The sequence below is a fragment of the Myodes glareolus genome, chromosome 18 (genome assembly GCF_982192425.1).
Source record: "Myodes glareolus chromosome 18, mMyoGla1.1, whole genome shotgun sequence".
Classification (NCBI taxonomy): Eukaryota; Metazoa; Chordata; class Mammalia; order Rodentia; family Cricetidae; genus Myodes; species Myodes glareolus.
In genome coordinates this window covers 71,120,936-71,135,840 of record NC_142043.1, presented here as the reverse complement: position 1 = coordinate 71,135,840, position 14,905 = coordinate 71,120,936, and the positions used below count along the sequence as shown (strand labels likewise).

Here is a 14,905-nt window from a genome sequence, read left to right as displayed (position 1 = left end):
AAAGTGAAATTATGAACACTTCTTAGAACTAGCCACAAACCCCCACAAATGAATTCTATTTTTAAAATATCTAACCAGAAATGTGGAGAGTGAAACCTACAACCTTAAAGTAAATCATGTGACCAAGCTTGTGGTTTGATAACTTTCAGCAACCTAAATGTGAGGGCAGATGATGCTCCTGCTCTGGAAGCCTCAGGTTACTGGTTAAGGTTTTGAAATTAGACTGAGAATCCTGAGGAGACTTGAAACTGTAAAGAGTAAAATGGGAATGCATGTCTGGATTCTCCTGGGGAAGCACCCTGGTAGGGCAGGAAAGCCAGTGCCAAGCATCCCTGAATGCCCTGCCCTCAAGGTTCAGGAAGAAGGGGTCCAAAGTATGTGGCATAATGTCCTGCTGACCTGGCCTCAGAGGAGTAGCAAGCAACCTCCACTAACCATGAAACCCTACTGGGTTATACCCAGCCTGGGGCTGGAATTTTCACTCAGCCCTAATCCTTTCTTTGTGTTACAGAAACCTTTTGTCTCACTATGTCAATCTTGACTGAGAGAGTTTCCCATGAATACAAAGCCTATGCAAAACTTGATTTAGGGGAAACTCGGTAAACCTTGGTACCTCATGAATCAAGTATTTGCACCTGGCATTGTATTGCCAGAAGTCTCTGTCAGTTTGTTTTAAAATATGGAAATCTACTAGCTAAAGTGTAAATATAAGAAAAAATAAAGATGCCTTAAAGGTGAAGGGAAAATGTTTCAGTTCACCAAGACTGAGCCCCCTGCAGTTACAGAGGCTCAGTTCATTCTCATGTGTCTCTCAGTCTTCCTTTCATGGACCACTGAACCCACACACCACTCCGAAATATTCGTGACAAGTATGGGTACCAAGCTGCAGTAACATGTTTGGGATATTTGTTTTAAGGACAGTGGTAGGTTTTTTTTTCCCCTGGGAGCTTGAAAGCTGTGTGAAGGAGTGGGAATGAAGGTAGCATGGGACAGTCTCACACCAAACTCGGGTGTCTGGATTCTGCATCCCGTCTCTAAATTTTTTAAACAGTGAACTTGAAAGGATTTTTTTTAGTTCTTCTGGTTTGGTTGTTTGTTTTGTTTTCCTGGGAGTGTCCATCCAGGAGTTTCTTTCTCCTTGTGGTGACGGGGAAAATGTGGAATCATGGCATGGAACTTCTCATATTTTATTTATCTTTTAATAAATAAAGTGTTATGATCTGTCCTGTCACCTGGGTACCCTGTCCCCTTAAGAGACAAGTCCAACTCACTCCCCTTCCAAGATCTCTGCCTCCTCTAGCCTGTGCTCTCTCTCTTTCTCACTCTGTTTGGAAGTGGTGGCTGCTGTTTCTCTCCCCCTCCACCCCCCTCCTTCTCCCTCTGTTTCTCTCCCCCACCCAAACAAATTCTAGTAAGATACAAATAAAAGTTATTAATGTGTGTACCTGCAAGTTTTAAAGATGTGAGGACAAATACAAGTTATCAAAATTCTTTCTCGTGCTGCCTTTCATAGTCTTAAAAATATTTTTCATTATGCAAAAATATCTGTCACAGTCATTCTGGTATAAATATGCTGCTATTTAAAACTTCTGTTTTCACAAATCCAAAATATTCTTGTGGGTTTCAGGGAGTAGAATTAAAGGATTCACCTTAAACAGATCAGATACACCCCCCTTCAACTCCCTGGTCCTAAATTTTTTTTTCTTCCTAAACTTAACTTTGTCCTCTGTTCTGCCAATACCTTGCCTGGTCTAAGAGACACTGGACAGTTCCATACCACAAACCCTGGACAGGAGTAAAGAAACCAGCTACCCCAGGATGTGGCCAGTACCCAGATTTCTCAGGTCCCTACTGCCAAGATGACACCTACAAATAAGCAGGAAGCAGTCTTGATAATCTGCCATCCCAATTCTTTTAGCCTGTTGTGCCTAATTTCCAGCTTTTTTTTTTTTTATAAGAAAGAGATGTGAATGTTATGATCTGTTCTGTCACCAGGTTACCCTGTCCCCTTAAGGGACAATCCCCACCCACTCCCCTTCCTTTTACCTAGGCAAGCAAATCTTCTGCCTTCTCCAGCCTGCACTCTCTCTCATCTGTCTCTTTTCAGAAGAGGTGGCTGCTGCCCCCCCTCCTTCTCCCCCTTCACTTCCATAACCCACTAAATATACTCTATACCCAAATTCTCTCTGCATGGCATATCTGTCTGCCCCTCACCCACCTGCCAACCCTTAGGGTAACCCACAGCAGCCCCTCATGGGACTGGTTGCCTTATTGACCTACCAAGGTCTCTGGGGACTTGCTGGGTCACCCACCATGGTTGTGGGAATGTTACAACTAACTTTTCCCCTTTTGGGTCACCCGTTGAGGCCCCTCCTGGGATTGGCTGCCCCCTGTGAGACCACCACCACTGGCCTTCCCTGCCATAGCTTTAAAAAGAATAACATAAAGTTTTCCTAAAGATCAGAGGGCAAAACTAAGCAACCAGAGACCAGGCAGTGGTGGCACACACCTTTAATCCCAGGATTTGGGAGACAGAGGCAGTTGGATCTCTGTGAGTTCAAGGCCACCCTGGACTACACAAGATCAAATCAGAAATAGATCCAGATGGTGAGTCGTTAATCCCAGTTCTAGGGAGTCACACCTTTAATCTCAGCACTAGAGGGGTATAAGACCAGAGGAGATTGAGGCTCAGGGCTCAGTCTGGAGTTGCCCAGCTTTGGAAACAGTAAGACTTCTCTAGTGTCTTGGCTGTTTTGCTTTTCTGATCTTCATCTTGAACCCCAATATCTATCTCTGGGTTTTTATTACTCATGCTATACAAGACTTCCCAACCCTTTTAACTTTACTACCCAGCACTTCAGGATGGGTTTTGAAAGGTTTCTGTTCTCCCTAAATTGTTGCCAGGGCTGCACTGATCTCTAAGCCCTAGCACAGAAACTTCCCGGGGTCACTGATTTGAAGGATAGGGCAGGGTAAAGGCTAAGAACAAAATACTTATCCTCATTTTCACAGATAAGTGTAGCTCTCACCCCTCATCAAAGAAACTTCTTTTTGCACTGACCAAGATCATTACAGGAAACAATAACTAATCAAAATGCAGATATTGGCCATAGGGTGCACAGTTCAAATCAATATGTTTTTTAATTTTTTTAAGTTTTTTATTGTTTTTATTGAACTATATATTTTTCTCCACTCCTCTCCATTTCTAGTCCTTCCCCATCTACCTTCCCCCATGATCCCCATGCTCCCAATGTAGTCAGGAGATCTTGTCTTTTTCTATTCCCATGTAGACTAGAATCATGTATGTCTTTCTTAGAGTCCTCTTTGTTGTCTAGGTTCTCTGGTATTATAAATTGTAGGCTGATTTTTCTTTGCTTTATGTCTAAAAGCCACTTATGAGTGAGTACATATATTTGTCTTTCTGGGTCTGGGTTACCTCACTCAATATGATATTTTCTAGATCCATCCATTTGCCTGCGAATTTCAAGATGTTGTTATTTTTTTCTGCTGTCTAGTACTCCATTGTGTAAATGTACCATGTTTTCTTTATTCATTCTTTGGTCGAGGGGCATTTAGGCTGTTTCCAGATTCTAGATATGACAAACAAAGCTGCTATGAACATAACTGAGCACATGTCCTTGTGGCACAATTGAGCATCCTTTAGATATATACCCAAAAGTGGTATTGCTGGGTCTTGAGGAAGGCTGTTTCCTAATTGTCTAAGAAATCACCATCCTGCGTTTCCACCAGAAATGCAGAAGTGTTCTCTTTACCCTACAACATCTCCAGGCTAAGTTGTCATCAGTAATTTTGATTTTGGCCGTTCTTACAGGTGTAAGATCAACTCTCAGAGTTGTTTTGATTTGTATTTCTCTGTTGGCTAAGGATGTTGAACATTTCCTTAAGTGTTTTTCAGCCATTTTAGATTCCTTTGTTGAGAGTTCTCTGTTTAGGTCTGAACCCCGTTTTTTATTGGATTATTTGTGTTATGCCCAGTCCATGGATACCCCAAAAGACCACCAGGGAGACTGACTCACCAAAATGCAAAAGCAGGTTTATTGTGCGCACATTTTCAATCCCGCAGGGACTTGCAGCAGCAAGAGGAGGTGTTCTGCCTTTCTAGAAGGCATTATTTAAAGACAAAAACCAGAAAAGTTACATTAGGGTAATGGGTTCAATCCTGATTGGCTGACATTTGTCTAGGGCTATTCTGGTGAAAAGTGATGGGTGTGTGCTGGCAGGAATGTTGGGAATTTCCTTTGGATGGTCTGTTCCTGGGTGGTGCCTGGGTTGTTTCGGTTTGTTGTCTTTTTCCAGAACCAGGTATTGCCTTAGACTCAAACCTCTATTGTGGTTTTCATGCCTGGGTCCTACAGTTTGTTCTTTTGATGAGCAATTTCTTGAGTTCGTTATATATTTTGGAGTACAGTCCTCTGTCAGATGTGGGGATGGTGAAGATCTTTTTCCATTCTGTAGGCTGTCATTTTGTCTTATTGACTGTGAAATTACCTGGCGCAAGTGAGAAGGAAACATGGAACAAGCAACAAACTCGCTTAGGAGTTTATTAGACAGGGTGTGTACAGGCCTGGGGATCGGTGTGAAGAAGGGGGGGGCACATCCAGCTTTTAAAAGCTGCCTAGCACATGCACACAGGACGTTGGCATGACTATGTCATAGGCTGATGACACAAATGACAGGCTCACACATGCTCGCAAGGCTTAGCTGAGTCATACATGGATGTATCCGTGCATGCATGCATGTGGATCATGGGCAGAAGTCCTTTAACATTGAGCCAATTGCCTGAGGGTCTGAGGGTTCGTCTGAACAGGCATGGTTCTAGAACCCAGAAGTGTAGCCTTATCTGTGGTTGAATAATTACATTCCACCCTTTTGTTTATTATAAAAATTTGGGGGTGTGGGGGTCTTAATGGGTGGGAATGGTCTCTCATGACTGCTTCATGCTGACTTTGTGGGCGTCGTTGCTGATTTTGTGGATGTCGGGGGTTGAGATGCTTGACCACATCCTGTGGTGGCCGATTACTGTTGTTTTTCTGGGCTCTGAGGAACTGGCTGGCTGGCAACTTGGACCATGCAAGATGCTGAAAAGGCAGAAAATTATGTCTGGAAAAAATTTTAGATCCCAGTGATTAAGGGAGCAGAGTCCCAAGATGAAAGATAGAGGGGGGGGTCTTTTGTGCAGGTGGAGGAGGGAATTTCCTAGGGGTTCCCAAAACCAGAAGTGATAAGGGAAGAATTATATAATACTTTTTCTGGGTGAGTCTGGTTTGTTTAGGTAGGTTCAATTAGGTAGGTCCTGGAGCTTATGAAAAATATATTTGAAAAGAAATAAATTTTAGACCTATTAAAAGTTTATGATTGCAATGACAGAATGGAAGATGGTGGGGGGGAAAGAATGGGGAAATTATTGAAAAGGGGAATTATTAGACCCCTAATGTTTTACCTGAAGTAAATCTTAAGGCATTTGTTTTCCTTTAGCATCATGGTATTACCTTAACATCCAGGAGACACTGCTGCAGTCAGTGATAAACATGTTATGTTAAAGTCAGTTTGGGGAGTTTGGGGAGTCCTTGTACCTCCGGCTCTATGTTTAATGATGGTCCTGGTAATAAGGGCTGAGTGGTTAACTGGAAATTTAAGCATGACATTGGAGATATGGAGAAGTTAGTAAAGCAGATAGGAGGAAACAGAAGAGTATATGGAGTTTCTTGCACAAGAGAGTTGAGTAAGGATGAGACTTTTATTTTTCTGGAACTGGAGAAAGAGTGGCTGATCTTGGTGCCCTCTGGAACTTAAGGGAACAGGGCCCTGTTTGAGTTACCATATATGAGGGAGTATCTTGAGCTGGAAGAGTAAATGGTTTAAGGTGGGACAGGTGACTACATTGAGGAAGTCCCTCGAGCTTGGCAGCTGTGGGAGTTACAAGAATTGCTTAAAAGGGGCCCTGCCATTTAGAGGAAAGGGGTGAGGGGCATTGGTCTAGGGGAGAGAATAGTACCTGATCCCCTATTTTAATTGGCGGTGGGCATGAATTAGCACATGGTTAAGGTAATAAGTAGTTAGTAAAATCCCATAATAGGGAGAGAAGATGGGATAACAGTGGAGTAAGAAGGTGATCAGGAAGGGGAGAGGTTTTAGGTAAGAGGCTAGGGGTTAAAACTAGCCACCCATACATGAGTTCAAAGGGCGAGATGAAAAGGGGGCCTTTGGGGGAGAGCCCTAAGCCTTAGAAGGGCCAGAGGCAAAAGTTTTACCCAGTTGAGGTGAAGCTCCTGTGATATTTTAACAAGAACATTTTTTTAAGAAACAGTTAGTTTGTTCTACCTTCCATGAAGACTGAGGGTGGTATGGGATATGAAAATGCCAGGGAATATTAAGAGCTTTAGACAAATTTTGGGAAATCTGGGAAGTAAATTCTGGGCCATTATCCAACTGAAGGTTGGGACTCCAAACCAGGGGATGATTTCTTGGAGAAGAACATTGGAAACTGTCTGGGCCTTTTTATTAGTTGTGGGAAACACTTCAATCCACCCAGTCATGATGTCCACCAAAACCAGGAGATATTTAACTCTTCTGACCGTGGGCATATGAGTAAAATCCAGCTGCCAATCATTTCCTGAAAGGGAGTCCCTGGCTTGATGGGTGTGAAAAGAGAAGCTATGATATTTTGTCTGGGATCTGACTTTTGACAGATTTTACAAGAGGCACTGATAGCTTTTAAGAACTTGAAGTTCTCAGGGATGGGTTGGAGGTGAGCCTTGACAAAATGAAACAGAGCTCTGCTATTAGGATGAAAGAGTCACGGCACCAATGAAATTACCTGGCACAAGTGAGAAGGAAACACGGAACATGCAACAAACCTGCTTAGGAGTTTATTAGACGGGGTGTGTACAAGCCTGGGGATTGGTGTTCAGAGAGAGAGAGAGAGAGAGAGAGAGAGAGAGAGAGAGAGAGAGATGACGTGTCCAGCAGATGACAGTCTCAAGCATGCACGCAAGGGTTTAGCTGAGTCATACATGGATGTAACCCCGCATGTGCACACGTGGGTCATGTGGGGGGAGGTGGTGGCTTTAACATTGAGGCAATTGCCTGAGGACCTGAGGACCTGTCTGAACATGCATGGTTCTAGAACCATGGTTCCAGAAGTGCAGCCTTATCTGTGGATAAGGACATTGTATCCTTTGCTTTACAGAAGCTTTTCTGTTTCAGGAGGTCCCATTTATTGTTTCTCTCAGTGGCTGTGCTACTGGGGTTATATTTAGGAAGTGGTTTGCTGTGCCAATGCATTCAAGTGTACTTCCCACTTTCTCTTCTATAAGGTTCAGTGTGGCTGGTTTTACATTGAGGTCTTTGATCCATTTGGACTTGAGTTTTGTGCATGGTGATAGACGTGGAGTTTGCACGATGGCTCTTTAGGAAAAGCACTTGCCAGCAACCCTAACTATCTACTTTGGATTCTTAGGGCCCATGTGGTAGAAGGAGAGAACCAGATTTTGCAAGTTGTTCTCTGACCTCCACACATGTATGTTGTGGGCAGAACATGGCTGCACACACACATACACACAGAGACACTCACAGGAAATATAATCTAAAAAAATTAAAAACATAAGGAGGTGGGAAAATCTATCCCTCTACTGCATTGCCAGACCTGCCCACTGTTGCCATCCTATTTCCTGGGGTGTTTTTTCTCCCAGAAGATTCCAGTCTTAATACAGGAAGAACAGGAGGAAGAGGAAGGAGGGAGGAGATAAAGAAATGAGACCCTCATTTCATAGACCTCTCCTGAACTCCAGACTCAGAAACAGAAGCCAAATAGCTTCTGTGGTTAGCTCCAAAGTCCTAGTTCCCAGGCAAGGTCTTAACTGGGGAAGCAGAGAGCTGGGGAATCCCCATTACCCTCTCTGGCACCTAACCTGATTCAGGTCCTTCTCCCTGGAGGAGACATTGTTGACAAGTTGACTGTTTTCATCCCCATTGGTGGTATGGTCCTGGAGATCCAATTAGAGTCACCTTGGGCACTGATTAAAAGTCCATGTAGACCACGGAACTCAAAGGCTCCCCAGATCTGAGATAGGTGTGAAGTCGCCCCATATGCTGCTCCTGCTGCTGGTGGCTGCCTGTGCACTGGGAAAGCTGTGTCCCCACATGGCCCAGTCAGACCCTCCTAAGCCCCGTGCTCTGTGCCCCTCCAGGCCTGTGCCCCTGCCCGGGGGTCCCGGGAGAAGAGTGTGGGGTACCAGCGCTTGCTGTCCCCAGGCTCACACTTGCTGTGGTATTTCCACACCGCTGTGTTCAGCCTGGCCTCAGGCAGCCCCGGTGTGTGGAAGTCGGCTAAGTGGGCAGTATTCCCTAGAGGGTGCATACTAGCTGCAGGTGCCCCAGAGTCTGCCTGGAATCCCTGCTCAGGCGACTCAATCCCACCTCCTTTTCTTCAAAGCCTTTGTCTCTGCCCAGCTGCAATTGGCACCCCTCACCAAGAAACTCTTGCATGAGCTCCCTTTAGTTCTGACCTGGAAACATGTATTTCACAGTTCTGGATTATGTCTTCAGTCAAGAATTTTATCCACTTGCATATGTCTGCAGTGTGTATAAAGTAAAACAGGAACATATATATAGCTGTCCTGAGTAAGGCAGATTTTCTCATATTATCTGGCGTTTGCCAAACAAATAAATGGTCAAAGAGTTAAGTTAAAGCAAAGAACTTTATTACAAAGCTGTTTTCAAGAAAAATGAGACACTTTCATTTTTTAGTTTTTGTCTCAAAATTTAAGATAGCTAACTCCCTCTGACTCACAGGGATCTGAGGTAACCTGGGATTTTAGTGTTGGTTTTCAGTGGTTTGTACTGCACCCATGCCAGACAAAAGATTAATTCCCTCCCTGGGAGATTCAGGACCTGCTCACTCCCTTGCCTTGCACTCAGGGATCTCTCTGTTTCTCTGTCTCTCTGTCTCTGTCTCTGTCTCTCTCTCTCCTCTCTGTCTTTCTTCCTGATTCTCCATATTTTTTCTGTTTTCTTTGTCTCTCTCTCTTTATCTCTGTCTCCGTCTCTCTGTGTGTCTGTCTCTTTGTGTCTCTGTCTCTGTGTGTGTCTATCTCTTATCTATCTATCTATCTCTGTGTCTTTCTTCTCTCTCTTTCTCTCTGTGTGTCTTTTCTCTGTCTCTCCTCTCTGCATCTGTCTCTCTCTGTGTCTATGTCTCCCTCTCTTTCTGGGTCTTTATCTCTGTGTCTGTCTCTCTATGTGTCTGTCTCTTTGTGACTCTGTCTCTCTCATTGTCCATGTGTCTGTTTTTCTATCTCTGTCTCAAGCCAGCTGCTGTGGCTAGAGAGGCCCACACCAGCAGGAAAGAAATCCTGCAGACAGCAGGAACCTAAGCCTTTTCCAGCTGCCAGAGGAGGAAAGCACATCTCATGTGACCCCAGATCTAATATGCAGAACATTCAAATCATTTTATTCCAATTTTAAGTATTCAGGGCAAAGTCGTTGTCCCAGGACTGGGGAGCTGGAGGATTTCACCTCTCCAATGCCTAACCTGTCTCAGCTCCTTCTGCCAGGACACTGCAGACAAGTAGGCAGTATTCACTCCTTGGGTGGAGCGACCCTCGAGAATGGTGGGTGGGGCGATCCTGAAGAACCGCCCTGCATTGGTTATGAAACCTGGACAGGCTCCAACCGGCCCCACATCTCTATACAGGACTCTAAGAGTCGCATGCCTCTGCTTCTGTCCGCTGCCCAAGTCCCGATGCAGTCCCGCGCAGGTGAGTGCAGAGTCGGCAAGGAAACAGCTTCTGCGGTGAGGGGGTCACCCCGAAAGAGGCGTCCTGAGTCGCCAGCCAGACCCTCCCGCCCCTGGGAGTCATGCATGCCCCTGCCCCTTCTTGTGTTTAATTTTTTAAAAAATTCATTACATAAAAGGTTTTAAAAGAAAAAAAAAAGCCACATTCTAAATTAACCAGAACAAAGTTTGTACCTCTCTGTGAAGTTCTATACAGTTAGAACAGCCATTCTGAACCTGTGTTCACACTGGATCTTACACGTTCCCTATCAAATATATTTTATGCACATATTTTTATTCAATTATATTTATATTCTGTTTCATAACTCAAGCCCACTACCTGCATTTAGCCTTCCTCATCCCCAGCATTTGACCTTTCTTATTAACTTTCTTCTGTGCGGGTGACTTTATACTGTACCCACTTGTACAGTTGCTGACATATGTACTTACATTAATGGCTAAATTCCACTTATTAGGAAAACTATGTGATCTTATTAGAGGGTGTTTTTATTTTTTTATTTTTTTTATTTTGGTTTTGTTTCTTTGTTCTGGATTGGGTTTGTTTTTCTGTATTTGTTTGTTTGTTTATCCTTGAGACATGGTTTCTCTGTATAGCCCTGGAAGTCAGGTCACTCTGTAGACAAGGCTGGTCACCTGCCTCTGCCTCCAGAGTGCTGGGTTTAAAGGCCTGCACCACCTTGCCTGGTATTTAGTATTTTTCTTCTTTAAGAAAACTGTTTATTCAGTTCCCTCACCCATTTGTTCATTGGTGAGTTCCTTGGTATTTAATGTCTGCAGCTCTCTGTAAATGGAAGACTCTAGCCCCTTGTCTGCAGTGGAGCTGATACAGGCTTCCTCCTGCTGTGGCTTCTGTCCTCTCTGCTGATTGTGTCCTATGCTGTGGAGAGACCTTGTTGTCATGCTGATGCGTGGCCTCATTAGCTCCTGTGGTATTGCTGTTCTATCCTAAGTTCTTGCCTACCCCAGTATCTGGAAGGGCTTCCCCTAGGCTGTCTTCTTGAACTTTGAGTGTTTTAAGGTCTGAACTCTATAAAGTCTTTGCTACGTTTGAGTTCATCTTTGTAGAAATTTAAAGATGATGCAAACTTTTAAGACCAGCACTTAGAGGGCAGAGAAAGGGGCCAGCCTGGTCTACTGAGCTCCAGGACAGCCAGAATTACATAGTGAATGAGTGGGAGGGAGGCAAAGAAAAAGAAAAGAAGAAACAAAAGAAAAATGAAACTATAAGCTCATCTGAGGTGGAAGCCCAGTGTTGCAACATTGTATCCAGGTGGGATTTTTTTTTCCCAATGTTTTATATTCTTTGTCTAAAATTAAGTAGCATAGTTTTGACACTCTGTCTCTGGGAACTCTGTTCTGTTCCTTTGATTTTCCTGTCTACTTCATGTCAGTTCCAGACCACCTTTGTCCCTATAGCTCTGCAGTATAACTTGAGGTTGGGATTGTGAGACCTCCAGCAGTGTTCTTAATCCTTAAGAGAGTTTGATTATTTGTGGTTCCTCTCAATTTTTTCATATGATTTTTTTTGCATTTTTTCTCTAGACATGGGAAATATATCAGAATTTTTGATAGTATTACATTAAACTGTAGATTAACTTTGGTAGTATGACCATTTTAACAATGCTAACTCTGCCTGCCTGTCCAGGAACATGAATTGTCTTTCTATAGTCTACCATTGTCTTCTATGACTTCTTATATTAGTATTCTAAAGTTTCATTGTAAACTTCTTCCATTTCTTTGGCAATTATGTATCCTTACACACATAATTCTGACAGAGTTACTTTGAATGTTGTACATTTCCTAATTTTTCTTCTGAAATTACACTGTTGACATGAATGAAGGCTCCTGATTGTGTATCTGGTAATCATGAGTGTTTGTTCTGTCCAAGAGTTGTCCAGTAACTCAACAGTGTCTTTTAAGAAAAGAATCGTGTTGGCTGAAAATAGGAATAGTTTGACTTCTTCCTTTCCTATTTTGATCCATTTCATGTCTTTCTCTTGTCTGATTGTAATAGCTGAGTCTTCAAGCACCATGTCAGATAGAGTGGAGAGTGGACCCCTCTTCTCATTCCGGTATTAGAAGAAACACTCAGTTTCTCTCCATTGGATAAAATGTTGCACCATCCCCTTCTCTTGCACATAAAACAGGGAGGGAATTCCTGGATTGCTGCTTTGTATTTTGTTTGTTTCTTTTGTATTGTTGATGTTGTTTCTCTGTTTAGTCTTGAATGTCCTATAACTCTCTATGTAGACCAGTATGGGCTCAAACTAAGAGATCCTCCTGCCTTAGTTGGTATTAAAGACATGTGGCACAATGTTCAGCCACACAAGGGATTCCTGACTAGAGAATGGCTGTCCCAGGGCTCACCCTCCTCTAGGGACCTTTCAGAGTTTATCTGAATGTGGAACAACTGAATTCCTTCATTATGCAAACTTTGTGCACCATGGCCTCTCTCAGACCAGGTTCTCTACATACACACAGTCACTGAAGTCTGATTCAGGGATGCTGAATCTCTCAGTCCCAACAAGTCAGGAGCAGAGGTCCCTTTTTCATGATGGGACACCTAGAGTTTCCTACCCTGGGCTCTTTCACTCAGATTCTAGAACTTGATAATAAAAGAGTATCCAGGATTCTGTGAAATGCTGCTGATGTATTTTCATCACCCCATTTCTGACCCTTCCCAGGGTGGGCTCATGGCTACTGCTGGAGTCCCCAGGAAGAATGAAAAATGCCTGAACTTTCTAACTCTTCTTTTCAGAACCCCCCAAAGGCACATGTGACCCATCATCCTAGACCTAAAGGTGGTGCTACCCTGAGGTGCCTGGCCATGGGTTTCTACCCTGCTGACATCACCCTGACCTGGCAGGGGAAGGAGGAGGAACAGACTCAGGACATGGAGCTGGTGGAGACCAGACCTTCTGGGGATGGAACCTTCCAGAAGTGGGCATCTCTGGTGGTGCCTTCTGGGGAAGAGCACAAATACACATGCCATGTGTACCATGAGGGGCTGCCTGAGCCCCTCATCCTGAGATGGGGTAAGGAGGGAGTGGGTGCACAGCTGGGGTCAGGGAAAGCAGGAGCCTTCTGTAGACCCTGAGCAGGGTCAGGGATGAGAGCTGGGGTCATGACCCTTACCTCCCTTCCTGTCCTTCCCTTCCCAGAGCCTCAGTCCATGGTCCCCATCATGGCAGTCATTGCTGTTCTGGTTCTCCTTGGAGCTGTGATCATTGGAGCTGTGGTGGCTGTTGTGAGGAAGAGGAGGAGAAACACAGGTAGGGAAGGGCAGGGTCTGAGTTCTCTCTCAGCCCCTTTTAGAAGTGTGCTCTGCCTCTTTATTGGAAAACACAACCACACCCCTCATTACTACTGTCTCTAACCAGGGTCTGCTGTCAGTTCTGGAAACATCCTGGGGTCAGGGTCTTCCCTGGTCTCTCACAGCTTTTCTCACAGGTATAAAACGAGACTAAGCTTATGTTGTGGGTAAGTGTGTGAGGAGCAGGATTGTACCTGAGATCCTTAGGGTAGAACCGGAGCTGGTGGGGAGGACAGCCAGGTCCTAATTCCTCCTCCAGCCCCAGCCTCTCAGTCTCCTGCATGTGCCTTGTCCTTTCTTATTCTGCAGACAGGGGCAGTTCCCAGAGCTCTGTCTTCTCTGGAGGCTTGAAAAGATGACATCTGGGGGCCTGGGATTGGGGCTGAGGTAAGGAGGAGAGGAATGGGTCCCAGGTACTCTCAGGATTTACACATTAGGCCTTTGAGATGTCTTTATAATGACTTCACGACTCTTAGTTCCTAGCTTCAGACTGCTGCCTCACTGGGACATGTTCTGACTCAAGAAACAACAAATGTCTGAAGCTGTCTGCTTTCTCCTGTGAAAACAATGTGAAGAACTGGGGAGCCCACCTCACCTTTGCACACCTGGATCCCGTCCCTGCACTGCCCTGTGCTCCCTTCCCAGCCAACATCTTTGTCCAGCCAGGCAGGAGGGCACATCCCCATTCTGTCACCTCCGTGCTACCCTGAGCTGCAGCCCCTGACCTCCCCACTGAACATAAGAATCTGAATGTGAACTTGATTCTTCATGACATTTATCCGAAAGATTGGCAGATCAAATTGAAGTAGAGAATTCTGTGAGTGTGGTGGAGAAAATAAATGTCAGCATGGAGAACCTTCCAGGATCTGTGTTTGCTGTGCTGAGTGTCAGGGTGGGCACAGGAGGAGTCTGTGGGAGCTGAGTGAGGGTGGGGCTGTGTCAGGTGGCGCTCAGTCATGTGGTGTGCTCACTCCTGGCTATGTCCTCCTTGGCTCTCTGTCCTTGTCACTTAGTATAACCACATGTGACAGAGTCTGATCAAAGGGACACAGGGCTGCTCTGACAGGTTACCCTGAACTCAGTGCTGGCTGTGGCTCTTCCCCTGTCTTCTGAGTTTATATCTCGCCTTTTTAGTTAGTATGGAGGACTAGGCCTGTTCTTGTTCCTGTGAGTGGTGTCTGCCTCATTATCCTGTGGGGTCCCTGAGTGACAGCAGTAAGAGGTGTTTCCATCCCTGTCTCCTCAAGGCCCAACCAGGCCCCCACACTTAGGAGACTGTGGGCTGAGGAGATGGGCTTCAGCCTCCTGAGCTCCTGCCTCCTTCCATGGTTGTTGTCTGGAGGTTCTCCCCTCCCCATCTTTCAGAATCCAACTCCTGTCTGTAGGATCAGCAGAGAGGACTGATCCACAGGTTCTCAACATGGATCCGGTCCTTTGGGGACTGTGTTCTGCCCCGCTCCAACTTACAACATCTCCCTCACATACTCAGAAAACATGCCTGGCAGGTTCACAGTGTTGCAATTGATCTCAAGCTTCTGGTCCGGAGACAAACAGCTACATGGTGACTTTGTGTTGAATTCTTCCTCTCACACCAACACTTGCTGAAGACTTTCCAGCATTGACTCCATCTCCAGTGGAAGGTCAAGCTAGATGCAGAAGGCTCAGCTGCAGCCATGAGCTGAGAGGTGTGAGGTTCAAATTCTGTAAGCACCCTAACTCCACCCTCCACCCTTTTAACAGAGTTGAATATTAGAACTTTTATCTTGGGGACGATA

The 14,905-nt window shown here is 44.9% G+C and overlaps 1 long non-coding RNA gene across 1 annotated transcript; it reads left to right on the top strand.

Annotated features, from left to right (window-relative positions):
* Nucleotides 1-13,347: 13,347 nt before the first annotated feature.
* Nucleotides 13,348-13,993, top strand: LOC148119262 (uncharacterized). The gene is made up of 2 exons (XR_015735415.1): nucleotides 13,348-13,517; nucleotides 13,607-13,993. It is a non-coding gene; the product is annotated as an uncharacterized LOC148119262 (long non-coding RNA).
* The last annotated feature ends 912 nt before the right edge of the window (nucleotides 13,994-14,905 follow it).